The 27,691-nt window shown below is 46.0% G+C and overlaps 1 non-coding gene across 1 annotated transcript; it reads right to left on the minus strand.

Moving 5' to 3' along the window:
* Positions 1–5,107: 5,107 nt before the first annotated feature.
* Positions 5,108–5,243, minus strand: LOC119946291. The gene has a single exon (XR_005456397.1). It is a non-coding gene; the product is annotated as a small nucleolar RNA SNORA7 (small nucleolar RNA).
* Positions 5,244–27,691: the final 22,448 nt, after the last annotated feature.

Genomic DNA, 27,691 nt, shown 5'->3' on the forward strand with positions numbered 1-27,691 from the left:
AGTGCTTAGAACAGTGCTTTGCACATAGTAAGCGCTTAATAAATGCCATCATTATTATAAGGCCAAGACAAAGGTAACCATTCGCTCATTCATTCAGTTGTATTTATTGAGCGTTTATTCTGTGCAGAGCACTGTACTAAGTGCTTGGGAGAGTCCAATATAACACTAGATACATTCCCGCCCACAAAGAGCTTACAGTGTAGAGACCACTGATGGTCCAGGTTGAGATTGGTTGAGGAGGCACACAAGGCATCACGCGTGTTATGCTGGGCATGTGGCATCATGGGATGATGTCACAGATACTATTTTTCCATAGAACATGGACTTCGCATGATCCAAAAGGGATCCCTGCCCTCCCCACCCTCCTCAGCCCGACCACTTAATCTGGAGACTTTCAGTTGCCCACCTGGGGTCCAAGTGAAATCTGGAACTGGGGAATTTGGCCCCAGGAGCCATGTCGGAGGAAGACTTTCCTCTGAAACTGGAAACTGGATGTAAAAAAACTATCCGGGTCAGTTTGGGGGCTGGACGGGAATGAGTCAGCTGGAGCAGCAGTGTGGTTTAGTGAATAGTGCCTGGGAGCCAGAAGGACCTGGGTTCTAATCCCGCTTGTGCCTCTTGTTTGCTATGTGATCTTGGGCTAGTCAGTTCAATTCTCTGGACCTTGGTTATTTCATCTATAAAATGGGGATTAAGAGTATGAGCCCCATGTAGGACAGGGACTGTGTCCAACCTGATTACCATGTATTTATCCCAGCACTTAGTACGGTGTCTGGCATGTAGTAAGTGCTCAAAAAGTACCATTATTATTATTATTATTATCATTATTAATAGAAGGGACAGTTCAGTATAAAGCTGTAGAACTGGTCGCTCTATCAAGATGGAAACCCATTTTATGACATGTTGCTGAGAGGGAGCCATGGTGTCCAGGAGCAGATTTAATCTAGGGATGGAGAGGGCAACCTGAGAGAATATTATATCAGTTAATCAATTGCATTTATTGAGCCCTTAATTTGTACAGAGCACTATACTATGCATTTGGGAGAGTAATATAATGTTATGCTACAACATAATGCAATACAAAATAATATTATAATAGAATGCAACAGAGTTGGTAGACACATTTCCTGCTCAAAATGAGTGTACAGGTTGGAGTGGGAAACAGGCATTAATATAAATAATATAATATAAATAAATAAATTACAGATACGTATATAAATGCTGTGGAGCTGAGGGAGGGGTGAATAAAGGGAGCAAATCAGAGTGACACAGAAGGGAGTGGGAGAAGAGGAAAGGGAGACTTAGTCAGGGAAGGCCTCTTGGAGGAGATGGGCCTCAATAAGGCTTTGAAGAGGAGGAGAGTAATTGTCTGTCAAATTTGAGGAGGGAAGGCATTCCAGGCCAGAGGCAGGATGTGGGTTAGAAGTGGGCGGTGAGATAGAACAGACCGTGCTTTGCACACAGTAAGCGCTCAATAAATACGACTGAATGAATTGAATGAATCGAGGTACAGTAAGTAGGTTGGCATTAGAGGAGTGAAGTGTGCGAGCTGGGTTATAGTAGGAGAGCAGTGAGGTGAGATAAGAAGGGGCTAGATGATTGACTGCTTTAAAGCTGATGATGAGAAGTTTCTGTTTGATTTTTAAATGTCAGGAGATACCCTTATACCGTTAGCTGCCGGTAGGACAGGGTCTGTGCCCTATTTGGTCCCTTTAGATTGTAAACTCCCATTAGACTGTAAGCTCATTGTGGGCAGGTAATATGTCTATCAGCTTTGTTATATTGTTATAGTGTATTCTCCCAAGCACCTAGTACAGTTCTCTGCACACACTAAGCTCTCAATAAATTTGATCAAATGATTAATTAATAATAATTATGGTATTTGTTAAATACTATATGTATATATATATATAAATATCTATAATTCTATTTATTTATATTGATGCCTGATTTACTTGTTTTGAGGTCTGTCTTCCCCCTTCTAGACTGTAAGCCCGGTGTGGGCAGGGATTGTCTCTCTTTTTTGCTGAATTGTACTCTCCAAGCGTTTAGTACAGTGCTCTGCCCATAGTAAGTGCTCAATAAATACTATTATGACTGAATGAATGTGCCAACCACCCTTCTAAGTACTGGGGTAGATACAAGTAACTCATTTTGGACACAGTTCCCGTCCCACATGGGGCTCATACTCTTCATCTCCATTTTACAGACGGGGTAACCTAGGCCCAGAGAAGTTAACTGAGTTGCCCGAGGTCACAGAGCAGACATGTGGTGGAGCTGAGATTAAAACTCAGGTCCTTCTGACTCCCAGGCCTGGGCTCTATCCACTAACCCTTGTGATTGATTATATTGTATCTATCCCATGCTTAATACAGCACTTAGCGCACAGTAAGCACTTAACAAATACCAGTTATTTTTGTTTCCCAAGAGGAATTGTTCCTTTGCCCATTCCTGCATCCTCCCAGGCAACTCCAGACTAACAGTCTGGTGGAATGTTACACGGGTGGCCCAGGGCCCAGGGTAGCCATCTTGAGTGATCCAGCCACAATTTATTGTCAGCTAAGTTCAAGGGAAAGAACACGTCATAAATTAAGCACGGAGATCCAGAAAATTGCTAAATGAAGACATCTAGTCTGGAAATAGCTTACTCCTGGGACTCCAATCCTCGTATTCTCCTTGTGGGGGATGAGAACAACAAGAAAAAAATAAAGGAAAAGACTTCAGTCGGATCATCATTGGACAGTCGGGAGTCAGATCCACAGAGGTGATAGCCTTGGTTGGGGAATCTACTGCTTTTGGCGTCCAATCTCACCTGTTTTTAGTACCCAGAAAGTCCCAAGGGCTTCCAATTATGGTTGTAAAGTCTTTCTCAGTAGTTACCACTGTGATCCTTCAATCATTCAGTAGTATTTGTTGAACAATTCTGGTGTGCAGAGCACAGAACTAAACGTCTGGAAGTGTATAATGCAGTAGATCTGGGAATCTTTACTTCTCTGGACCTCAGTTACCTCATCTGTAAAATGAGATTAAAGCTGTGAGCCCCATGGCGGACATGGCCTGTGTCCAACCTGATTACCTTGTACTTACCCCTTTGCTTAGTACAGAGCCTGGCATATAGTAAGCACTTAACAAATGTCATTAAAAAATGTGAGAAACAGCATGGCATAGTGGATAGAGTGTGGGCCTGGGAGTCAGAAGGTCATGTGTTCTAATTCTGGCTTCACCATTTGTCTGCTGTGTCACCTTGGGCCAGTCCCATCACTTCTTTGGGCCTCAGTTACCTCATCTTAAAATGGGGATTGAGATTGTGAGCCCCATGTGGGACATGGACTGTGTCCAACCTGATATGCTTGTATCCACCCCAGAACTTAGTACAGTGCCTGGCACATAGTAAATACTTACCAAATACCATTATTATTATGAATTAATAATGGCATTCATTAAGTGCGTAGTATATGTCAAGTGTTGGGGCAAATATAAGATCATCTGATCAGGCACTGTCCCTAATAATAATAATAATGATAGTATTTGTTAAGTGCTTACTATTTGTCAAGCACTGTGCTAAGTTCTGGGTCAGTTACAAACCAATCAGGTTGGACAAAGTCCATGACCCACATGGGGCTCACAATCTTAATCCCCTTTTTACAGATGAGGTAACTGAGGCCCAGAGACATGAAGTGGCTTTCCCAAAGTCATACAGCAGACAAGTGGAGGAGCCGGGAGTAGAACCCTGGTCCTTCTGACTCCCAAGCCCAGGCTCTGTCCATTGGGCCACACTGTTTCCCACCAACTTGCCCAAGGTCACCCAGCAGGCAAGCAAAGGAGCCGGAACTAGAACCCAGCTCTCCTGACTCCCAGACCTGGGCTTTTTTCACTGGCCATGCTGCTTCCCTTCTATATTGTGGAAGGTGATATGAGCTGAGAGGGGACAAGATGGAAGCCGACAAAATCACAAAGTGGGGGGACGGGGAGGATGTGGATTTACTGTTCCCCAAATCCCACACCACCAGAACAAGGAGCAGCCTCGGAAGTTTGAACGAGGGAAGTTCCAAACAAATAAAGTGAAGCACGCTTCATTCAGCATGTGGTACACATTTGGATGATTTCCCACAGGAAATCGTGCAAGCAGATAACATCAAGATGGGTTTGAATTGTTTCAATCTACCAATCAATGGTATCTATTGAGTGCTTATTGTGTGTAGAGCACTGGACTGAGTACTTGGGAAAGCACACAGTAAGCGCTCAATAAATACTATTGAATGAATGAATAAAAAGAGCTAGTAGACCAGAGCCCTACCCACAGGGAGTTTACAGTCTAAGGGGGAGACAGATATTATAATAGATTAAGGATACGGGAAGCAGTGGGGTATAAATATATAAGGATATAAGGATAGTGCTCTGTGGATGGGGTGAATATCATGCAGAGAAGCAGTGTGAGACTTTGGAGTGGGAGTACCTGGGTTCTAATTCCTCCCTGCTGCTGTGTGTGACCTTGGGCATGTCACTCAGTTTCCTCAACTGTAAAATGGGGATTAAATATTTAGACTAGAAGTCCTTGTGAGACAGGGACTGTGTCCAACCAGATAAACTCGTACCCACCTCAGCACTTAGGACAGTGTTTGACACACTGTTGTTGTCTTATGCTGTTCAGTTGTGTATAGCCATGTTCATAGCCATGCCATGAACACATCTCTCCCAGAATGCCCCACCTCCAATTGCAGTCGTTCTGGTAGTGGATCCATAGAGTTTTCTTGGTAAAAATACAGAAGTGGTTTACCATTGCCTTCTTCCGCCCTCGACTCTCTCCCGTACTGATGCTGTCTGGCCCAGATGTGAAGCAGCGTGGCTCAGTGGAAAGAGCATGGGCTTTGGAGTCAGAGGTCATGGGTTCGAACTCCGGCTCTGCCAGTTGTCAGCTGTGTGACTTTGGGCAAGTCACTCAACTTTTCTGTGCCTCAGTTCCCTCATCTGTAAAATGGGGATTAAGACTGTGAGCCCCCCATGGGACAACCTGATCACCTTGTAACTTCCCCAGCACTTAGAACAGTGCTTTGCACATAGTAAGCACTTAATAAATGCCATCATTATTATTATCATTATTATTTTGACTTGTAGCAGATTGCCTTCCACTCGCTAGCCACTGCCCAAGCTAGGAATGGAATGGGTAGGCCTCTGCTTGATTCTCCCTCCTGTAGTCGACTGGTAGAGTACTGGAAACTCTCCAGGTGTAACCCTCAGAGGTTGTTTGACCCATAGAAGGTGCTTAACAAATGCCATGAAAAAACCCCCAAAACTGTCTAAATGGTTTACTGCAGGGAATTTTAGTCCCTCATCGGTTAGGTAAATAATAATAATAATAATAATAATAATGATGGTATTTGTTAAGCGCTTACTGTGTGCAAAGCAATATACACATATACATCTTCTTCTTCAAATGCCATCGAGTCATTTCCGACCCACAGTGACTCCTCTCCAGAACCTCCCATGTCATTCTTGTAGTGTAGCCCATAGAGTTTTCTTAGTAAAGATCCAGAAGTGGTTTACCATTACCTTCTTCCTCTGGAAAAATTTTGAGTCTCTGCCGTTATCTTCGATCTACTTTTCGATCACTTGCTCATCCACCTTTGACTCTTTCCCATGCTGCTGCTGCCCAGCACAGGTGAATCCACTTGGACACTTTGCCTTAGACCTATCCATTATGGGTAGCGCTACGTGACATAGCTCTAAGCTTCATCAGTGTGTGCAAACTCTCCTGCCTCAATAAAGCATTGATTCATTTCTAGACTGTGAGCCCATTGTGGACAAGGATTGTCTCTACTTGTTTCTGAATTGTACTTCCCAAGTGATTAGTACAGTACACTACACACAGTAAGTGCTCAATAAATACTATTGAATAATAATAACAATAATAATGATGGTACTTGTTAAGCTCTTACTATGTGCAAAGCACTGTTCTAAGCGCTGGGGAGTTTACAAGGTGATCAGGTTGTCCCATGGGGGGTTCACAGTTTTAATCCTCATTTTACAGATGAGGTAACTGAGGCACAGAGAAGTTAAGTGACTTGCCCAAAGTTACACAGAATGAATAGGAGAGATACATATACATATATTTATACACATATATATACACACACACACACACCTATTTGATAGTTTGTAATTTGTAAGCTTCGCCTCTAGTCAAGAAGTTCCTTGTGAACAAGAATTGTGATTATAAACTCCATTGCATTGTATTCTCCCAAGAGATTAGTACATTGCTCTGCACACGGTAAGCACTTAATGCATGCTTTTGATTGACTGATAGTTCTAGGTCTGTCTTCCCAGTGAAAGTGGCAGCTCTTTATGGGCAGGATATGTGTCTTGCACTTCTGCTGTAGCTCTTAAGTGCTCACTGCACTCAGTAGTTGCAGAATAAAAAGAATTACTGCTACTGAATGACGTTGGAAAGGTCATATTTCCTTTTTTTTAATGGTATTTGTTAAGCACTCACTATGCGCCAGGCTCTCTTCTAAGCCCCAGGATAGAAACAAGATAACCAAGTTGGACACAGTCCCTGTCCCACGTGGGACTCACAGTCCTCACCCCCATTTTAAAGATGGAGGGAACTGAGGGTCAGAGAAGTGTAATGACCTGCCCATGGTCTCACAGCAGATAAGTGGCGGAGCTGAGACAGAACCCAGGCCCTCTGACTCCCAGGTCTGGGCTCTAGTCACTAGGCTAATGCTTCTCTATAACTGTTGAAGATGGAATTTTGGATTGTGGAGAAGTTCAAATATTCTGGCATTATGGAATATACTCAACTTGCTAGTTTAGATTCCTTGAAATATGGTCATTTCCCCAAAATATGCACAATAATTAGCCCATATTGCTTTATTGTTAATAATAGAAGCAGCATGGTGTAGTGGAAAGACCAAGGGCCTGGGAGTTAGAAGGTTGTAGGTTCTAGTCCCGGCTTTACCACTTGTCTGCTTTGTGACCTTGGGCAAGTCACTTCTCTGTACCTCAGTTACCTCATCTGTAAAATGGGGATCAAGACTGTGAGCCCCACATGGGACAGGGACCGTGTCCACCGTGATTTGCTTGTATTCACCCCAGCTCTTAGGATAGTGCCTGGCACATAATAAGCACATAACAATTACCATTATTATAATGGTAATGACAATAATAATAATAATGGTATTTGTAACAGATTGAAAAATGCTCAGTTTGGGGCATTCATTCCCTTTTTTTGGAAGTCCTAATTCTTTCCACTTGTTTCAGTGTGTAAACAGTTGGGAAGTCACATAGCCAAGTGAAAAAAGCTTGAGGCTGGAAATCAGAGAACCTGGGTTCTAATTAGGGAACATGTCCACTAATTGTTGCACTGTTCTCTCTCAAGCACTTAGTGTACAGTGCTTGGCACTTAGTAAGTGTTCAGTAAATACCATTGACTGATTTATTAATTCTAATTCAGACTCCACCATTTCCTTGCTATGTGACCTTCAGCTAATCATTTAGCATCTTTGTACCTAAGTTTCATCCTCTGTAAAATGGGAATTCGATACCCATCTTCCTGCTTACTTAATCTGTCCCCATGTGGGACAGGGACTCTGTCCAATCCTATTAACTTGTTTATACCTCAGCACTTAGGAAAGCATTTGACATATAGTAAGCACTTAATAAATGCCATAATTACAATTATTGTCATTATTATTCTCCTAACTTGCATACTCACATCCCAATCCACCTCCTTTTCTTTGGAAAGTGGCTTCTGAATGTCTTTAATAGTTTGGTACATTTTTGTTTGGAAGCTTCTTGAAGACAGGGAATATCAGTCTTGCTACTATTGTGCTCTCCCAAGTGCTTAGCCCAGAGGGCTTAGCATTTAGAAGGCACTCAATAAATGGAATCGATTGATAAGACAGGAGGTGGGTGTCTTCTCTTGGTATGATGCCTGCAGCCTAATCCATAATGAGGCCTTTGGTAAATGGTATTGATTCAGATGAGATCAGATCTTGAAGGATGTTAACTATCCTCCGTGGACTGGAGATTACTGCATTTGGACTAATGGGCTGAATTTCCCTTAGGTAGGCTTGTTGTGTCTGATGATGTACTAAGTAGTTTGCCACTTGATCAAACCCAAAAGTGGGGATATTTTTTCCGGGGGGGGGGGGCGGGGGGCGGGGGCAGGTAGAAGGAGGGGAGGATGAATGTTGTTAGGAAACATAATGTGACCTAGGTTGGGTATTCTCATGATGCTTTTCACTTCCCACAGGTTGGGCCACAATGGTAGATCAAGGTGGCATCTTTGACCTCAACCCAGGTCCAAAAGTGACAACTTCCATTTGACGCACCATCTTTTCCATGAGCCTTGACAGATTTTGGCCTCACCATAGCTTTTTTTTAATGCTATTTGTTAAGTGCTTACTATGTGCCAGGCACTGTACTAAGCACTGGGGTAGATACAAACAAATCAGGTTGGACACAGTCCATGTCCCCTGTGGGGTTCACAGTCCTATTCCCCATTTTAAAGATGAGATAATTGAGTCACAAAGAAATGAAGTCACTTGCCCAAAGTCACACAGCAGACAGGTGGCAGAGCCAGGATTAGAACCCATGGCCTTCTAATGCCCAGGCCCATGCTCTATCCACTAGGCCACGCCTATGTCACTGGGGACCCAGGCTTGACTTGTAACCTAATGAAATCAATTGTGTTTTAGGGACAACTAGGTTGTTAATGAGGCAGAAAAAAATTCCTTCCTGGGTAACGGTGAACAGGTTACCTGATCTACTCCTAGCCCTTTGTTGTTGTTATTGTCCTATGCTGTTGAGCCGTGTCTGACCCAAAGCGACGCCATTGACACATCTCTCCCAGAATGCCCTACTTCCATCTGCAATCATTCTGGTAGCATATCCTTAGAGTTTTTTTGGTAAAAATACGGAAGTGGTTTACCATGGCCTCCTTCCTTGCTTGGCACATAGTAAGTGCTTAACAAATACTGCCATTATTATAAATGAATCTCCACCCTTGTCTCACTCCTGTGCCACTGCTGCCCAGCACAGGTGAGTTTTGACTTGTAGCAATTGTTCTTTCACTTGCTAGCCACTGCCTAAGCTAGTAAAGGAATGGATAGGCCTCTGCTTGACTCTCCCTCCTGGAGTTGTAACTGGTAGACCCTGAGAGGGCATTCCTAGCCCTTGCTCTCCAACAACTTCGGGTTACCTCGGATAACTCTAATCTTTGTTGATGGAGACTCCCACTCTAGAGCATGGCTTAGTGGAAAGAGCACGGGCTTGGAAGTCAGAGGATGTGGGTTCTAATCTCGGCTCCACCACTTGTCTGCTGTGTGACCTTGGGCAAGGCACTTCACTTCTCTGTGCCTCAGTTACCTCATCTGTAAAATGGGGATTGTCTTTGAGCCCCACAAGGGACAACCTGATTACCTTGTATCTACTCCAGAACTTAGAACAGTGCTTGGCAAATAGTAAACGCTTAACAAATAGCATTATTATTATTATTATTATCATTAGAAACTCCCAGTTCTCTACCACCAGCAGATTCCAGGATTTTCAGACTTGATTTTCCCCTCCCTGCCTTTGTTATTTTAAGACAATAAGGCCACCAAACCCAATAGAACAGATTGGCTTTGGACAGCGGAATATTTTTCCATGTTCATTAGTATTTTTTTTCTGTTTTGGATTTAATACTTTAGTGTCAGGGAGGGCTTGCTTCTTTCTCTGCTCCTTTTTGGCCTTGCTCAATCCTGCATGTGGGTAACTCTGGGGCCTTTGTCTGTTAACATCACTTGAAAACAGCCATTTCCCTCCAGGCACTTTCCTGTCAGGTCACTGGAAAAAAAACAAAAAAACAAACAAACCAACAAAAACACCCCCAACCTAATAACAAAACCCCCAAACCTTCAGGAAAAGGCTTCAATTTACATAGCACATGGAACCCTTTCCCAATGCCAATACTGACATATTTTTTTTTTATTGTGCGTCAATTACTTTCAAATGAATGGAATACATTATGTTATTAAATCCCACCCTGCCTCTCTAGGTGCTTTTAATTTGTATGTTTAGGTTTAAATTTCTTCAGGAGTGCCAAACGTTATATTTGCTTTCCCGGGGCTGTTTTCATTTCAGGTTTTCTAACTGTCAGAGCCTGAGACTTAATTGTAGCTCATGGAGGTTATCTTTCAAAGGGAACTTATACTTCTGACTTAAGCCTGGAGCCAGGCCGGGACTTCATATCTTTATGGCAGGGCAGACTTTGACTCCTATAATTACACTCTGGAGTTGCAGCTGATTATGTATACTTTATAACCTGTGTTTGTTTGATTTGCCCTGTAACATGTTGTTTGAACAGTGGTTCCCTGAGTAAATTGTGAAACAGATTAAATATTTTCCCCTGGTTCCCAATGACCTTTCCCTGAAAGATGCAAGGAATTCAACAAGGAGCTTCATTCAGGTCCAAGGGCCAGTGACAGGAAACTATTTCTCTTGCCTGGCCTAGTGGAAAGAGCACAGGCCCGGGAGGCAGAGGACTTGGGTTCCGATCCTGCTTCTGCTAAATGCTTGCTGTGTGACCTTGGGCAACTCATTTAACTTCTCTGTGTCTCAGTTCTCCCGCTCTCCCTCCTATCTCGTCTATCTCACCACTGACCCCTCGCCCAAGTTCTACCCCTGGCCTGAAATGCTCTCTGTCCTCAAATCTGACAGACAATGACTCTCCCCACCTTCAAAGCCTTATTGAAGGCACATCTCCTCCAAGAGGCCTTCCCTGACTAAGCCCTCCTCTCTTCTTTTCCCAATCCCTGACTTGCTCCCTTTATTCAGGTTGTCCCACGGGGGGTTTACAGTCTTAATCCCCATTTTACAGATGAGGTAACTGAGGCCCAGAGAAGTGAAGCGACTTGCTTAAAGTCACAAAGCAGACAAGTGGTGGAGCCAGGGGTTAGGACCAAGGTCCTTCTGATTTCCAGGCCCGTGCTCTATCTGTGAGACCAGGCTGCATTTGGGAAGCATTTGGGAAGAAGTGTGTCAGTGGTAAAGATTGCGACAGGAAGCCAGAGGACCTGGGTTCTTACTCTGGCTTTGCCACTTGCTTGCTGTGTGACCTTAGGCAAGTCACTTAACTTCCCTGTGCCTTGTTTTCCTCAACTGTAGAATGGGGATTCGATACCCATTCTCCCTCCTATTTAGACTATTAGACCCACGTGGTTGGGTCTGTATCAGGTCTGATTAACTTGTATCTACCTCAGTTCTTTGAACAGTGCTTGACACTTCATTCATTCAATCGTATGTATTGAGAGCTTACTGTGTGCAGAGCATTGTAGTAAGCTCTTGGGAAAGTACAGTACAACAATAAACAGACACATTTCCGCCCACAGTGAGCTTACAGTCTAAAGGGAGCAAGACAAGCATGGAGCAGCAGCGTGGCTTAGTGGAAAAAGCCCGGGTTTGGGAGTCAGAGGTCATGGGTTCTAATCCCGGCTCTGCCACTTGTCAACTGTGTGACTTTGGGTAAGTCACTTAACTTCTCTGGACCTCAGTTACCTCATCTGGAAAATGGGGATTAGGACTGTGAGCCCCATGTGGGACAACCTGATTACCTTGTATCTCCCCCAGCACTTAGAACAGTGCATTGCACCTAGTAAGCACTTAACAAATGCTATCATTATTATTATGAATACAAATAAATAAAATTAAGGCTGTGAGCCCCATGTGAGACATGGACTGTGTCCAACCTGATTAGCTTATATCTACCCCAGTGCTTAGTACAATGTCTTGTACACAGTCTGTAAGCTCACTGAGGGCAGGGAATGTGTCTGTTTATTGTTTTATTGTATTCTCCCAAGCACTTAGCATATTGCTCTGCACACAGTAAGCGCTCAGTAAATACGATTGAATGAATGAATGAATAGAAAGTGTTTAACAAATACCAAAGTAATTATTTTTATTATTATTATGGACCGATGAATGTACTTGCGGTGGTCACCAAAGCCCAGATTCTTCCTGAGGTCCAGGCAGAGCAGCCGAGGCAGACTTGACGGGGGGCGGGGGTAGCGGGCCGTTTCTGACCTTGTCCTATGGGACAGAGACCTTTCCAGAGGACGTGCGTGAGAACCTTCTGGGCTGGGGGTGCACTGTAGCTTTTGACACTCGCTGGCTTCAGAAAAGCAAAGTCAGGCCATTTGTTCACTGTGGGCAGGAAACTTGTCTACTAACTCTGTTATAATGTGCTCTCCTGAGCACTTATTTCGGTGCTCTGCACACAGTAAGTGCTCAATAAATGCCATCGATAGCAGCAGTGGCCTAGTTGGGGAGGTGAAAATGGAGGACACACTTGGCTTAAGGAAGACTGGCTTTCTGGATCACGAGCCCAGGAGTAACAGTAGCCTGCCCAGCTTGGTGAGTAAAATGGCCCCCACATCTGCTAGAATGCTTAAGGATCTCCTTAGGCCAGGGTGGGAAAATGGTATTTGTTAGATGCTTACTATGTGTCAGGCACTATACTAAGCGCTGGAGTGGGTACAAGCAAATCTAGTTGTCCCACATGGGCCTCACAGTCTCAATCCCCATTTTATAGATGAGGTAACTGAGGCCCAGAGAGTGAAATGAGTTGCCCAAGGTGCCGCACAATACAAGTGGAGGAGCCGGAATTAGAACTCATGACCTTTTGACTCCCAGGCCCGCGCTCCATCCACTCTGCCATGCTGCTTCCCATAGGTGGTACCACACCCAACCTCAGGCTCACACCCACTGGTGTGCCCACCGGGGCTGAGTGGAAAGAGCCTGGGCCTGGAAGGTGGGGGCCCGGGTTCTAATCCCGGCTCTGACCCCTGCTTGCTGTGTGACTTTGGGCAAGTAACTTCATTTCTCTGTACCTCAGTTTCCTCAGGAGTAAAATGGGGATTCAATACCCATTCTCCTTGCCCTCAGACCATGAGGCCCACGTGGGACAGGTACTGTGTCTGACCAGATTACCTTGTATCTACCCCTTCACTTTCCACATTGCTTGGCACAGGGCAAGCACTTGCCAAGTACCACAATTATTACTATTTCTGCTCCTCAGCCGGACAGACTGGCAGGGTACAGAGAACTCCGATGTCGAGGGCCGGCCCTGTTCCTCGCCGGGAACACCGCTCCCTGGCCTCCGGAGAGGGTGACCTCAGGGAGGTGAAGCCAGTTAGCTGGGGGAGCCCCTGGTTGGAGGGAGGGAGGTGAGAGGGTTGGGCAGAGGCAGCCAAGCCGCCCAGTCGGGGGTGGCGGGGGGATGACTCCCTGCCGCGGGCACCGGGCACCACCCCACAAGCAGAGAATGCCAAGCTTGCTTGCACCAACTGTTGCGTTTAGAAGCTGGGCTCCGTGGTGATGTTTGAACGTGCACAGACGTGGGTCTAATGAGTGTATTGGCGGCAGACTGCTCTCAGATGCACCTCCTTTCTGCCTGGGGGAGGCAGATGAAGACAGACGAAGATTGGCATCCTTGTTTTTCCAATGGTGAGACTGCCTCTTGTCATGTTCTCCTTGCCAAGGGAGGAGGTGTGAGAGAAAAAAAAATTGATGCTCGTTAAGGGCGTACTATGTGCCAAGCACTGTTCTATGCACTGAGGTAGATACAAGTTAATCAGGTTGGATACTATCCCACATGGGGCTTACACTCTTTATCCCCATTTTACAGCTGAGTTAACTGAGGCCCAGAGAAGTAAAGTGAATTTATCAAAGTCTCACAGCAGATATGTGGCAGAGTGGGATTAGAACCCAGGTCCTTCTGACTCCCAGGCCCATGGTCTTTCCACTAAGCCATGCTGCTTCTCTGGTGGGGACAAGTGGGAGGTTTAGAGGACTCCCCTTCCATGGGTTGGGGGAGTGAGGGAGGACACTGAAGTTTGTTGGGGTGAGGTGGAGGGACCGCGGGTCTGGAACCCTGCCTTAATCACCATCTGTGTGCCAATTCCACCAACTTGGAAACTGCCACCTCACCTCGGCTCCATGGCTCAGAGTGGTTTAACCCCACTCTATCAATCAATCAAACAATAAATTGATGTTAATAATGATGTTATTTGTTAACCACTTACTATGTGTCAAGCACTGTTCTGAACACTGAGAGAAATACAATCTAATCAGGTTGGACACAGTCCCTGTCCTACACGGGACTCACATTCTTAATCCCCATTTTACCGATGAGGTAACTGAGGCCCAGAGAAATGAAATGGCTTGCCCAAGGTCACGCCACAGACAGGTGTCAGAGCCAGGATTAGAACCCAGGTCCTTCTGACTCCCAGGCCTGTGCTCTGTCCACTAGGCCATGCTGTCTCTGATTGCTTTCTGAGTGTCGGCTTGTCTCCTGCTTCTCCCTGCGCTGCTACCCTCTGCCAAACTTTGGGAAAAAAATTTAAAAATCAGTTTGGCTTTACTGGAGGGGAAAAAGAGAGAGACAGAGAGAGAGAGAGAGACAGTGAGACAGATGGAGACATATGGGGAGAGAGGGAAAGAGAGAAAGACAGAAAGACAGACAGAGGGAGAGAGAAAGAGTGGGAAAGAGATAGGGAGAGACAGAGCAAGAGAGAGAATAAGAGAGACAGAGGAAGGGAGTGAGACAGAAGGAGACAAAGGTGAGTGAGAGAGGGACAAAGAGATAGTGAGACAAACAGAGACATATGGGGAGAGAGGGAATGAAAGACAGAGACAGACAGAGGAAGAGGGAAAGAGAGATAGGGAAAGAGTGAAAGAGAGATAGGGAGAGAGAGGAAGAACAAGAGAGAGACAGAGGGAGGGAAAGAGAGACAAAGAAAGAGACAGACAAAGGTGAGGGAGAGACAAAGAGACAGTGAGACAGAGGCAGATGGGGGAGAGAGAGAAACAGAGAAAGACCGAGACAGCCAGAGGGAGAGAGAGAGGGAAAGAGAGTCAGGGAGAGAGAGAGACAGATGGAGGAAGAGAGACGGAGGAAGAGAGAGAGAGAGAGAGAGAGAGCCAGCCTGTCATGTGAGGGAGTTTCCTGACCTGAGCTTCCATCATGGGACAGACTAGAGGTTGGGGTTTGGAAAGAGCTGCCTCCAGGACTCCAGCACCTTGATGGATTCCCATTGTCAGTCAGGAGAACAATGGCACTTTGACACATTGTATTAGAACCCAGGCTGAGCGATAGCGCTCTGATCTATTAGGTAAGTACATCATCAGAGGTTGGTACCTTGACATATTACCTTAGCAAGCTGTCAAGATGAAGGCTAGTTAATGGATTTCCCTCATCCATCACCGGGGCCAGGGCGGCCTGGTGGTTGGGGCTGGCGCCAGCCGGAAGGAGCTAGGGATGCAGGGGGTCAACTCCCCTCGGCCTCTTCAACCAGTCATCGCTGGTGGCGGGGTTGGGGGGAAGTGTATTGAGGGGTGTGTGTGTGTGTGTGTGTGTGTGTGTATTGGTGTGGGACAGGGGAGGTGTGGGTGTCTGTGTGCGTGTGTGTGCGTGTGTGGAAACAGGGGCACCTGTGTGGGCATGGCTGTGGAAGCATGTGTGTGTGTGTTTGCGTGGGTGGGCACATTAATTCATTCATTCAATCATATTTATAGAGCACTTACTGTGTGCAGAGCACTGTACTAAGCGCTTGGGAAGTACAAGTTGGCACCATATAGAGACGGTCCCTACCCAACAACAGGCTCACAGTCTAGAAGGGGGAGACAGACGACAAAACAAAATATGTAGACAGGTGTCAAAATCGTCAGAACAAATAGAATTAAAGCTCTATGCACATCATTAGTGGAAGCAGGGGTAGATGTATGTGGGTATGGGTATGAATGCCTGTGTGTGTATGTGCATGTGTGTGCATGTGGGTGCATGGGTGGACATGCATGTAGAAGCAGGGGTATCAGTGTGTGGGCTTGGGTGTGGATGCATATTCATTCAATCATATTTATTGAGCACTTACTGTGCGCAAAGCACTGTACTAAGCGCTTGGAAAGTATAATTCAGCAACATATAAAGACAGTCCCTACCCAACAACGGGCTCACATCATCTGAGAACATCAACCCTGTTCTGGGATATTGAACGTAGTGATTCACAGTCACAGTATTAGCAGCAGGGCCTAACGGAAAGGGCACAATTCTGGGTATCAGAGGACCTGGGTTCTAAACCCAACTGCGTACAGCCTTGGGCAAGTCACTTCACTGGGCCTCGCTTTCCTCATCTGTAAAACGAGGATTAAATACCTGTTCTCCCTCCTATGTGTGTACCTGGGGGCGTGTGAGGGAGTGGATTCATGTGTGTGCGCGTGTGAGGGTGTTGAGGGGGCATTTTTATGATAAAAGTAAATTAAATGTGGCAGAAACAGAAGCAGCATGGCTAAGTGGAAAGAACATGAGCACTTCAGGTCCTGAATTCTAATCCCAGCTCCATCACATGTCTGTTGCATGACTTTTGGCAAATCACCTAATTTTTCTTTGCCTCAGTTACCTCATCTCTAAAATGAGGATTAAGACTGTGAGCCCATGTGGGACAGGGACTGTGCTCAGCCTCTTTACCTTATATCTACCCCAGAGTTTAGTAATAATAATAATAATGATGATGACATTAAGTGCTTACTATGTGCAAAGCACTGTTCTAAGCGGTGGGGAGGTTACAAGTTGATCAGGTTGTCCCACAGGGGGCTCACAGTCTTAATCCCCATTTTACAGATGAGGTAACTGAGGCCCAGAGAAATTAAGTGACTTCCCCAAAGTCACACAGCTGACAATTGGTAGAGCCGGGATTTGAACCCATGGCCTCTGACTCCAAAGCCCGGACTCTTTCCACTGAGTCATGCTGTTTCTGTGTTCTCTGTTCTTCTGTTCTTTGCTGCTTCACAGTGTAGTACAGTGCCTGGCACACAGCAAGTGCTTAACAAATACTATGAAAATAAAATTATTTCCAGTAGTGGAAGCAGGAGGATCAGTCCTAATGTTTCCTAATTCCCCAACAGTGTTGTAGTGGAAAACAGGTGTTATAGTAAAACTGAGTATATCATAGTTATTGAGTCTCTGTGCAAAGGTTTATTATACTCAGGGCTTGGAAGAGTGCAATAAAATGATGTGTATTCATGGCAGAAAGAGTGTCAGCTCCCTGAAGACAAGGACCCAAACCATCTTCTATATTGCCTGCCTGTCTCGGGGCTTTGTATCTAGTGAGTGTTTAAAAAATTCTGCTGACTATAATAATAATAAAGGTATTTATCAAGTGCCTTCTCTGTGTCAAGCCCTGGGGCGAGAACAAGATAATCAGATAGGGTCATGGTCTCCATTCCAAAGGGAATCACAGTCTAAGGGGGAGGGAGAACAGGAAATTATCCCCATTTTACAGCTGAAGAAACTGAGGCACAGAGAAGCTAAGGGACTTGCCCAAGGTCACCCAGCAGGAAAAGGGCAAAGTAAGAATTTGAACTTGGATTTCCGGTGCCATGAGAAGCAGCATGGCCCAGTGGAAGGATCAGGGCCGTGGGAGTAAGAGGACCTGAGTTCTAATCCTGCCTCCACCGCTTTCCTGCCGTGAGACCTTGGGCAAATCACTTTACTTCTCTATTCCTCATCTGTAAAATAGGGACTCAATACCTGTTCTTTCTAGTCCTTAGATTATGAACCCCAGATGAGACTGGAACCGTATCTGGCCTGATTATCTTCTATCTTTCCCAGCACTTGGTACATACTAAACACTTAAAAAAAACCCCATAATTATTATTATTATTGTAATGATGCTCTTTCTGCCTGGCCACACTACCACCCAAGGACTATAGCAGAAAGGATGAAATAGCTTCAGTGCCATCAGTGAAGTGTTTAATAATTGAACCTGAAAGTGAGAATAGCAGTAAATAGGGCAGATATTGGTGAACTGAAGAAAGTGAAGCTTATTTTCACACTCTGCAAAGAGACAGTTGTTATAGAAAAGAAGTGTGGCCTAGTGGATAGAACACAGACCTAGGAGTCAGAATGACCTGGGTCCTAATCCTGACTCTGCCAATTGTCTGCTGTATTGCCTTGGGCAAGTCGCTTCACTTCTCTGGGCCTCAGTTACCTCAACTGGAAAATGGGGATTGAGATTGTGAGCCCCAGGTAGAACAGGGACTGTGTCCAACCTAATTTGCTTGTATCCACCCCAGTGCTTAGTACAGTGCCTGGCATATAGTAAGTGCTTGACAAATGCCATGATTATTATTATTATTATTATTATTATTATTATTGTTATCATTATTATCAAGAACACAGGCTTGGGAGTCAGAGGACATGGCTTCTAATCCCCTCGCCATGACTTGTCTGCTGTGTGACCTTGGGCAAATCACTTAACTTCTCTGTGCCTCAGTTCCCTCATCTGTAAAATGGGGATTAAGGGTGTGAGCCCCATGCGGGACAGGGACTGTGTCCAACTTGATTACCTTGTATCTACTCTAGTGCTTAGAACGGTGCTTGGCACATAGTAAGTGCTTAACAAATTATTATTATTTATTTATTATTATTATTATTATTATTTACACTCCTGACCTGGGCCTGGGAGCCCCCTGGTCACCCTGGCCTCCTGGTCACCCTCCCCTGAATCACTCACTGTCAGATTCTGTTCACTGGGGGCTAAAACAGCACCACGCTGAAACACTGTGATAAGGATGCCCGAGTAACTTTGAGGAGGCGGAGGAATGGAAGCAAAGGCCAGCCAAGGAGGAGGTGGGTCTTGGGGAGACCATGATAATGGCATTTCTTAAGAATAAGAATCATGGTAGTTGTTAAATGCTTACTATGTGCCAAGCACTGAGATGGATACAATGCAATCAGATCAGACACAGTCCCTGTCCCACGTGCGACTCACAGCCTATTCTTTCATTCTTTAATTCATTCATTCATATTTATTGAGCACTTACTGTGTGCAAGCACTATACTAATCGTTTGGGGGAGTAAAACACAACAATAAATGGACACATTCCCTGCCCTCAACGATCTTCTAGTCAAGAGGGGGAGACCTATTTTATAGATGAAGAAACTGAAGCCAAGGGAAGTTAAGCAATTGACCCCAGGTCATACAGCAATCAGTCAAGTGCTTACTACAAAGTACTGTACTAAGCATATCGGAGCTGAGATTAGAACCTGGCCACCTGATCCTTTCCCCTAGGCTAGGCTGTTCCAAATTCCTGAACTTTCCTTTGGAGAAGGCCATTTCCCTTTTATCTCTCCTAGTCCTCCTCCAATCAATAAATCATATTTATTGAGCATTTGCAGTGTGCATGACACTGTACTAAGTGCCTGGGAAAGTACTACACAACAATAGAACAGGCATTCCCTGCCCACAACGAGTGGGTCTGTTTCCGGCCAATGGTCCAGATCTGATTTCAATCAGCCCCTCTGGTGGGAAAGCCCTGCATCTCCGTCCTCCTCGTCACATCTGAAGCTCCTACAATATTCGGGCTGCTTGGAGAGCTTTCATTATAAACCCAATTACCACCCTTAGTCAACCCTTCCCACACTCAGGATGGGCGTTTCCCTAATGAAAGTCAGGAATCTCAGGCCCCCAGAGATGTCTGCTGGGTGTCTGAGAAAAACCTTAGTCTCCACTGGAGGTGTGAACAGGCAACCCAGACTTGCCTCCTGCCTTTCCCTTTTCCTGGACCCACTAGGAATTTTGTCCAATTCAGAACATGTCTTCCCACTCCTCAAGAATCCCCAGTGGTTGCCCATCCACCTCTGCAAAAAACAGAAACTCCTCACCGTTGGCTTAAAAGTAATCAATCACCTTGCCCCCTCCAACCTAACCTCGCTACTCTCCTATTGCAACCCAGCCAGTATACTTAATTCTTCCAATGCCAAACTTCTCACTGTACCTCGACATTGTCTATCTCGCTGCCAACCCCTTGCCCATGTCCTGCTTCTGGCCAGGAATGCCCTCCCTCTTCATAGCTGGCAATGGCTCTCCTCCCCTTCAAAGCCTTATTGAAGGCATGTCTCCTTCAAGAGGCCTTCCCTGACTAAGCCCTCCTTTCCTCTTCTCCCACTCCCCTCTGGGTCACCCTGACTTCCTCCCTTTATTCATCCCCCCTCCCAGCCCCACAGCACTTAAGTACATGTCTGTAATTTATTTATTTGCATTAATGTCTGTCTCCAGCTCTAAACTGTAAGCCCAATGTGGGCAGGGAATAGGTCTGTTTATTGCTGTAAATATGATGGAATGAATGAACATTGTACTCTGCCAAGTGCTTAGTACAGTGTTCTGTATACGGTAAGTGCTCAGTAAATACAACTGACTGCCTGACTGACTGTCCCACTCTCTGTAGTCTTCCCATCCCACCATCGGCCCAGTCTCTGGGGGCTCTGATGTCAATCAATGAATCAGTCAATCAACCCATGAACATGAGACTGAGAAGTAACATGGCCTAGTGGATAGCGCATGGGCCTGGGAGTCAGAAAGGTAATCAGGTTGGACACAGTTCCTGTCCTCCCTGGGGCTCCCAGTCTCAATACCCATTTTTTGCAGATAAGGTAACTGAGGCGCAGAGAACTGAAGTGACTTGTCCAAGGTCCAACAGACTAGCGGTGGAGCTGACACTAGAACCCAGGTCCTTCTGACTCCCAGACCTGTGCTCTATCCATTAGACCACGCTGCTTTTGTGGGCTCATAAGTGGAGAAAGCTGAGAGTCACGAGTCCCATGTTCTAATCCTGGTTCTGCCGCTTGCCTGATGAGTGACCTTGGGGTAAGGTCACTTCACTTCTCTGGGCCTCAGTTACCTCATCTGTAAAATGGTGATTCAATAGCTGTTCTCCTTCCCATTTAGACTGTGAAACCCACATGGTACTATATTGGACCTGATTATCTCATTTCTTACCCAGCGCTTAGCACATTGCTTGGCATATAGTGAGATGCCAGGCCTTTGTCACCAAGCACAGAGATCACCACCCTGTGGAGATGACTGTTTGGGCAGTTGGGGGGGGTGGTTGTCCCACCTCCAGTGTTGCCACGGGAGACCAAACACCAGCCTCTGGTGTGGGCAGGAGTGCAAAGCCGCTTCACGCTTTTCCCACGCCTCCCTTAGGTGTTGGCACCTGGAGGGCACCTCCTGCAAGGGATGCTGGGAGATGGGAAGGGCTGGATTAATCTCCTACAATGCCGACCACAGGGGAACCGGGGCGGACCCCTCTCACCAGTCAAACCCAAGTGCCAGGGGGGGTCACCGATCTCACCCAGCTCAGTTTGAGTTTCGACCCTGATGATGTCAGCCCCGTGCCTCTGTGAAACAGCTGGGTCGGCATGATCGGTGACTGGAGTCGAGGCCTTTCATTCATTCATTCATTCATTCATTCATTCATTCAATAAAAAGACACATTTCCTGCCCACAACGAGCTTACAGTCTAGAGGGGAAAACATAAATAAATAAATGACGGACTTGGACATAAGTGCTGTGGGGCTGGGAGTGGGGGGATGAATAAAGGGAACCAGTCAGGGTGACACAGAAGGGAGAGGGAGAAGAGGAAAGGAGGGCTTAATCAGGGAAGGCCTCTTGGAGGAGATGTGCCTTCAATAAGGCTTTAAAGGGGAAGAGAGTAAGCCCACTGTCCCTGCCATGGACCATCTCCGCTGACCACCTTCTGTCTCCCCTCTCCGACTCACCATGTGAAAGCCAACACATAGAAAGGCAGGTGCCCTGGGCGGCTTCCCCAGCTGGCCGGCCTCCGCTCCCTCTGACCGCCGAGTCCAGCACTTGGAATTTATCCCGGATCTCGAAATGCATTCTGAATCTGGGAATTAGGAGACAACAGCGAGGCTGCCAAAGGAATTTATCTCGGAAATGGAGCTCAGGGACTAGTCCTAATATTTTCGGAAATTGAAACTCCGACCATGAAATTACCTATCATTTATCATACGTGGCCTTACAAAATGGGGAAGACAAGGAGGAATTGAATCTTATTGCTTTTTAAACACTTCAGATCTCAGAGCAAATGAAATCTGAGTTCCCTGCTGTAATTGTTGTTTTTAATGGTATTTGTTAAGCGCTTACTATGTGCCAGACACTGTACTAAATGCTGGGGTAGATAGAAGATAATAATAATAACTATGGTATTTGTTAAGTGCTTACTTATTATGTGCCAAGGACTGTTCTAAGAGCTAGGATACTTACAAGCTAATCAGGTTGGAAACAGGCACTGCCCCACATGAGGCTCACACTCTTAATCCACATTTTACAAATGAGGTAACTGAGGCATAGAGAAGTTAAGCGACTTGCCCAAAGTCACACAGCAGACAAGTGGTGGAGCTAGGATTAGAACGCATGACCTCTGACTCCCAAGTGTGTGCTCTAGCCACGAGGCCATGCTGCTTCCCCAAGATAATCAGAGGTTAGACACAGTCCCGTCCCACTTGGGGCTCACAGTCTTAATATCCATTTTACAGATGAGGTAATGAAGATAAATGAAGTGATTTTCCCAAGGTCACGCAACAGACAAATGGCAGAGCCAGGATCAGAATCCAAGTTCTTCTGAATTCCAGGCCCTTGCACTATCCACTGGACCACATTGATTTAATATGGATCTTCTCCAAGGGCCAGAAGGGCTGGGGGCCTTAGAGAGCTGCAACTGAAGGGGAAGGTGGAGGCCAAGGACTCAAGATAGGCCTGGGACAGTTTGAAATGCAGCTGGTCCTCCGGGCAATCTCTGTACTGGGCAGAGAACTAGAGTGACCTCATGCCCAGGGCTCAGATGAATGGCTTTGTTGAGGCCGAGATCCCTTCAGCCTTCTGTGCCTCACAGGTAGACATAGAAGTTGCTGCTGAGCTCATTGTGGGTAGGCAATGTATCTGTTCATTGTTGTATCATACTCTTCCAAGTGCTTAGTACAGTGCGCTGCACACAGTAAGTGCTCAGTAAATACGACTGACTGACTGACCAGCTGTCCAGTTTTCAGGGAGTCTGTCCGCATCCTGTGCCGATATGATCCTGGGTGTTTTTCTTTTGATTTTTTTTAATTACTGGTATTTGTTAAGTGCTTACCGTGTGCCAGGAACTGTACTAAGCATTAGGGTAGGTATCTATCAATCAATCAATCAATCACATTTATTGAGTGCTTATTTTGTGCAAAACACAGTGTTAAGCGCTGGGGTAGATACTAATCAATCAATCAATCAATGGTATTTATTGAGTACTTACTATGTGCAAGGCTCTGTACTAAGTGCTTGGGAGAGCACAGTACAACAGAATTAGCAGTCATGTTCCCAGTCAACAACAGGCTTACAGTCTGGAGGGGGAGCTAGGCATTAACATGAATAAATAAGTCATTTATAAAATAAAATTTAAAGATATGTACCTAGGTGCTGAGGGTTGGGGTGAATATCAACCGCCCAAAGGTCAAAGATTGAATTGCATAGATGATACAAACTAATCAGGTTGGACACGGTCCATGTCCCGCAAAGGTACTCACCCTCTTAATCCCCATTCTCTGTGCCTCGGTTACTTTATCTGTAAAATGGGGATTAAGTCTGTGAGCCCCATGTGGAACAGGGACTGTGTCTGACCTGTTGCCTGTTTTGATGTCTGTCTCCCCCCTTCTAGACTGTAAGCTCGTTGTAGGCAGGGATTGTCTCTATTGCTGAATTGTACTTTCCAAGCACTTAGTACAGTTCTGCACACAGTTAGCACTCAATAAATACGACTGAATGAATGAATGAATGAATGACCTTGTATCTATCCCAGAGTTTGGAACAGTGCTTTGCACATAAGCACTTAACAGATACTACAATTACCATTATTATTACAGATGAGGTAACTGAGGTACTGAGGTATAGAGAAGTGAGGCGAGTTGCCCAAGGTCACATAGCAGACAAATGGTGGAGCGGGGATTAGAACCCAGGACCTCTGACTCCTCTTTCCACTAGGCCATTCTGCTTCTCTAAGCAGGCAGTCTGCAGTGCCCAGGGCATAGGGTTGGGGGGATGACTCTGAAGGGGCAATAGCTGGATGGTAGCTGGGACTTCCCTCAATGGGGGTCTTCAGGAGCATCTCTCTTGTCTCCTCCTCTCACTGGCTGCCGGGAGCTGGGGAAATCGGACCGATCACTGGGGATTGAAGGCTGGAATGTCTGAAACCAGTTCGCCATCCTCCCGACCCCTACCACCTTGCTGCTCCAGGTTTTTGCCAAGAAGAGATGAAAGATGTTGAGGGCTATTGAGCACTAGAAATGAGCACTGTAAATGGGCACTGGGGCTTGGCAGGAAGCTGATGAGCACAGGTGTTTAGGTAATTGTGATTCATGGGGAGACTTAGCATTCAATGGCTCTGAGCCTTCAACCTGGGTGGGCAGAGGAGAGGGGAGCGGGGTATCGACTTCTTCAACAGGAGTTACAGGGAGCTTGGGAAGCCGGGGTGAGGGGGCAGGGGTTGTAACAGGGAGCTCGACACTGGCCATTCTGACAGCCTGGAGGAGTCATAATTGGGCTGTTTTTTTTTTTTTAATTTTAAGCATTCCTGGGGAAATCTGTTTTTACTCAAAATCAACACACTCCTAAACCAACCTCTGGTGCCAAGCAGAGTTTAGTGGGCATTGCCTAGGCTGCCCCAGGGGCAGGATTCAGAGCTAGGCACCCCCAACTCCTCTTCCAAGCCTCCTCCAGGCCCTGAGAACCAGCAGCAAGTCTGCTTAAGGGATGGCTGCTTTTTGGGCTTTCCTAGCCCCCATCCTAGTTCCCCCCCTAGGTGGGGGTGGGGAGGCCTCAGTTTCTCCTTGACCCACAGATCCTTTGGCAGGAGCTGCCAACCTGGTCTAGAGGAAAGAACACAGACCTGAGAAGCAGTGTGGCTTAAAGGGTACAGCACAGGCCGAGGAGTCAGAAGAAACTGGATCCTAATCCCAGCTCTGCCACTTGTCTGCTGTGTGACCTTGGGTCTGTCACTTCACTTCTCTGGCCCTCAGTTCCTTTATCTGTAAAATGGAGATTAATACTGAATGCTCTAGGGGACAGGGACCATGTCTAGACTGTGAGCCCATTGTTGGGTAGGGACCGTCTCTATATGTTGCTGAATTGTACTTTCCAAGCGCTTAGGCCAGTGCTATGCACACAGTAAACACTTAATGAATACGACTGAATGAATGAATGAATGTCTATCCTGATTAGCTGGTGTCTACCCCAGTGCTTAGTACAGTGCCTGAAGCATAATGATAGTGCCATTTGTTAAGTGCTTACTATATTTCAATCCCTGTTCTAAGCGCTCAGGTAGATACAAGCTAATCAGGTGGGACACAGTCTTTGTCCTACATGGGACTCATACTCTTAATCCCCATTTTACAGATGAAGTCACTGAGGCACAGGGAAGTGAAGTGACTTGCCCCAGGTCACATAGCAGATTAGTGGTGGAGCCAGGATTTGAATCTAGGTCCTTCTGCTCCCAGGCCCGTGCTCTAGCCGCTAGACCATGCTGCTTCTCCACATAGAAAGCACATAGTATGCGCTTAACAAATACCATAATAAAAGGAGTGAGTCAGAAGACCTGGATCTCATGCCTTGACATAGGTTTCCTGCAACTTCTTGGATTTAAATCCTCTACTCCTTGGGATACTCCTTGGAGAAGTAGCTTGGCCTAGTGGATAGAGCACAGACCTGGGAGTCAGAAGGTCATGGGGTCTAATCCCGGCTCCACCACTTGTGTTTGGGTGACCTTGGGCAAGTTACTTCACTTCTCTGGGCTTCAGTGATCTCATCTGTAAAATGGGAATTGAGCCTGTGAGCACTTCGTGGGACAGGGGCTGCCTCCAACCCAGTTTGCTTGTATCCACCCCAGTGCTTAGTATAATGCCTGATACATAGTAAGCACTTAACAAAATCCACAATTATTATTATTATTATTACCTCGCCATAAAATGGGGACAGTGATCCTTTCTCTCCCTTAATTCACGGGTTGTCTTTCGAGGGTGAATGAGATCACTGAAGTGAAAGCCTGTGGGTTGGGAAATGAGGACCCTGCATGAACTCAAGATCCAATTACCCTAGGGGAATTTGCTTTCTTATCGAGCCCCAGATTTCTAAGATGGGCCTGCCCAATATTGGCATCACGATAATGCCAGCAGCGGTTTAAAGAATGGTAATTCACGCAGGAAGGGGGATTTTGTTCCCACCACCTTGCATCTGGGGGCTTTGGGTCACAGCTGTTGGGTTCAGTTGTCCCGGGGCAAACAGAGTTGCCCCAGAAAGTCCGTGCTTCCCTGCCCCTGGTCAACAACAGAAAAGAAAAAATTGCCCTCCAGTGAGACGGGGATCTAAAGCAACTCCAACAGGCAAGCAACGTAAATGCTTCATGATTCCTTGATGGAAATGTGAATGAATAACTGATGATGATTAGTTAAAATCAAAGTATCGCCCATCCTATGCATAAGTTATTAGCCAAGTGCTCGAGATGCCCATATGAGAAGGTGCGTCTTTAGCTTTCTATCATTCCCACTTTGCAGCCCCCAAGAAACTACCCCATTTCTGCATTTTTGTGTTATCTGGCACATCAAGCAATGCGACAGTGAATATATATTGACCTTATTATAGCAGCCGGCTGCTCGTGCCAGAAGCAACCAGCCATACTCTGCACAAATTAAAACTGTCAGCGTGTAATTTATGGTTCATTGCAAAAGAGGAGCAGAACTCTGAGGGTAACATTGTGGTTTGGAAAGCAGGTAGGGGAGGCAGATGAATTGCGTGATAAAATATCTCACTAATAATGGGATGTTGGAGCTGAAGCGTCCTCATTCGGTTTTGCTCATTCTTCACTGTTTCTTGCTGAAAAGGAACTAGTGTTTTATCCTTTTAAAAGTGAAATTACAGGTTCTACCTGAAAAGCAGAAAGTTGATGTGTTAATTTGGGGGCCATGAGCAATTGTGGGGAGAGGAAGGGGTGGCATTCTCTGCTGTCTCACCTCCCCCCGCCTTCCCCCTGGTATATCATCCATTCACTCAGTTGTATTTACTGAGCACTTATTCTGTGCAGAGCACTGTACTAAGCACTTAGGAACGTACAGTATGGCAGTAAAGAGACACAATCCCTGCCTACAATGAGCTCACAGTCTAGAGGGGGGAGACAGACATCAATACAAGTAAACAGACATCAGTACAAGTAAATAGAATGACAGATATATACATAAGTACTGAGGGGCGGGGAGAGGGAGGAAGAGCAGGAAGGGAACTCGTGTGATTAAAGTTTGCCTCTTTCTCAGCGCAGGGAACAGATGAAAATATAATCGAGCTCCAGTTCCAAACCTCTCTGTTGTTAGTCTCAGTCTCCAATTTGACACAAAGAGTAAGTTAGACATCACACATAACAGACTCTCTCCCTCCCAGCCCCTCATTCATTCTCAGTTCACTAAGCCGCTGGCTTCTTCATGCCATTATGAGCCTGTTTGGCTCTCTTCTTATTTATTTATTTCTTTTTCCCAGGAGGAGGGAAGAGGGGAGGAGGAAATATCGTCTTGAAGGAAGGCAGAGGAGACCCATCTCCGCAGAACTGAGCAGACCCTGGGTTCTCTGAGCCCCCCTCTTCTGCCCCCTCAGTTGGGTGGCGGTGGCTGGGGGGTGGGGAGGGGGCTTGCCAAAGCCCCTCCGAGGATTGAGCAAGCATAGCAGGAAAAATAACAAGCCAGGTAACCGTGAAGAAGCCTGATGATTTACACGCTGGTTAGCATAACTGCTCCCCACAGCCCCTGCGGCCTGTGGAGCTCTAATTCCAGCCTTTAATA

The sequence above is a fragment of the Tachyglossus aculeatus genome, chromosome 26 (assembly GCF_015852505.1).
Source record: "Tachyglossus aculeatus isolate mTacAcu1 chromosome 26, mTacAcu1.pri, whole genome shotgun sequence".
Classification (NCBI taxonomy): domain Eukaryota; kingdom Metazoa; phylum Chordata; class Mammalia; order Monotremata; family Tachyglossidae; genus Tachyglossus; species Tachyglossus aculeatus.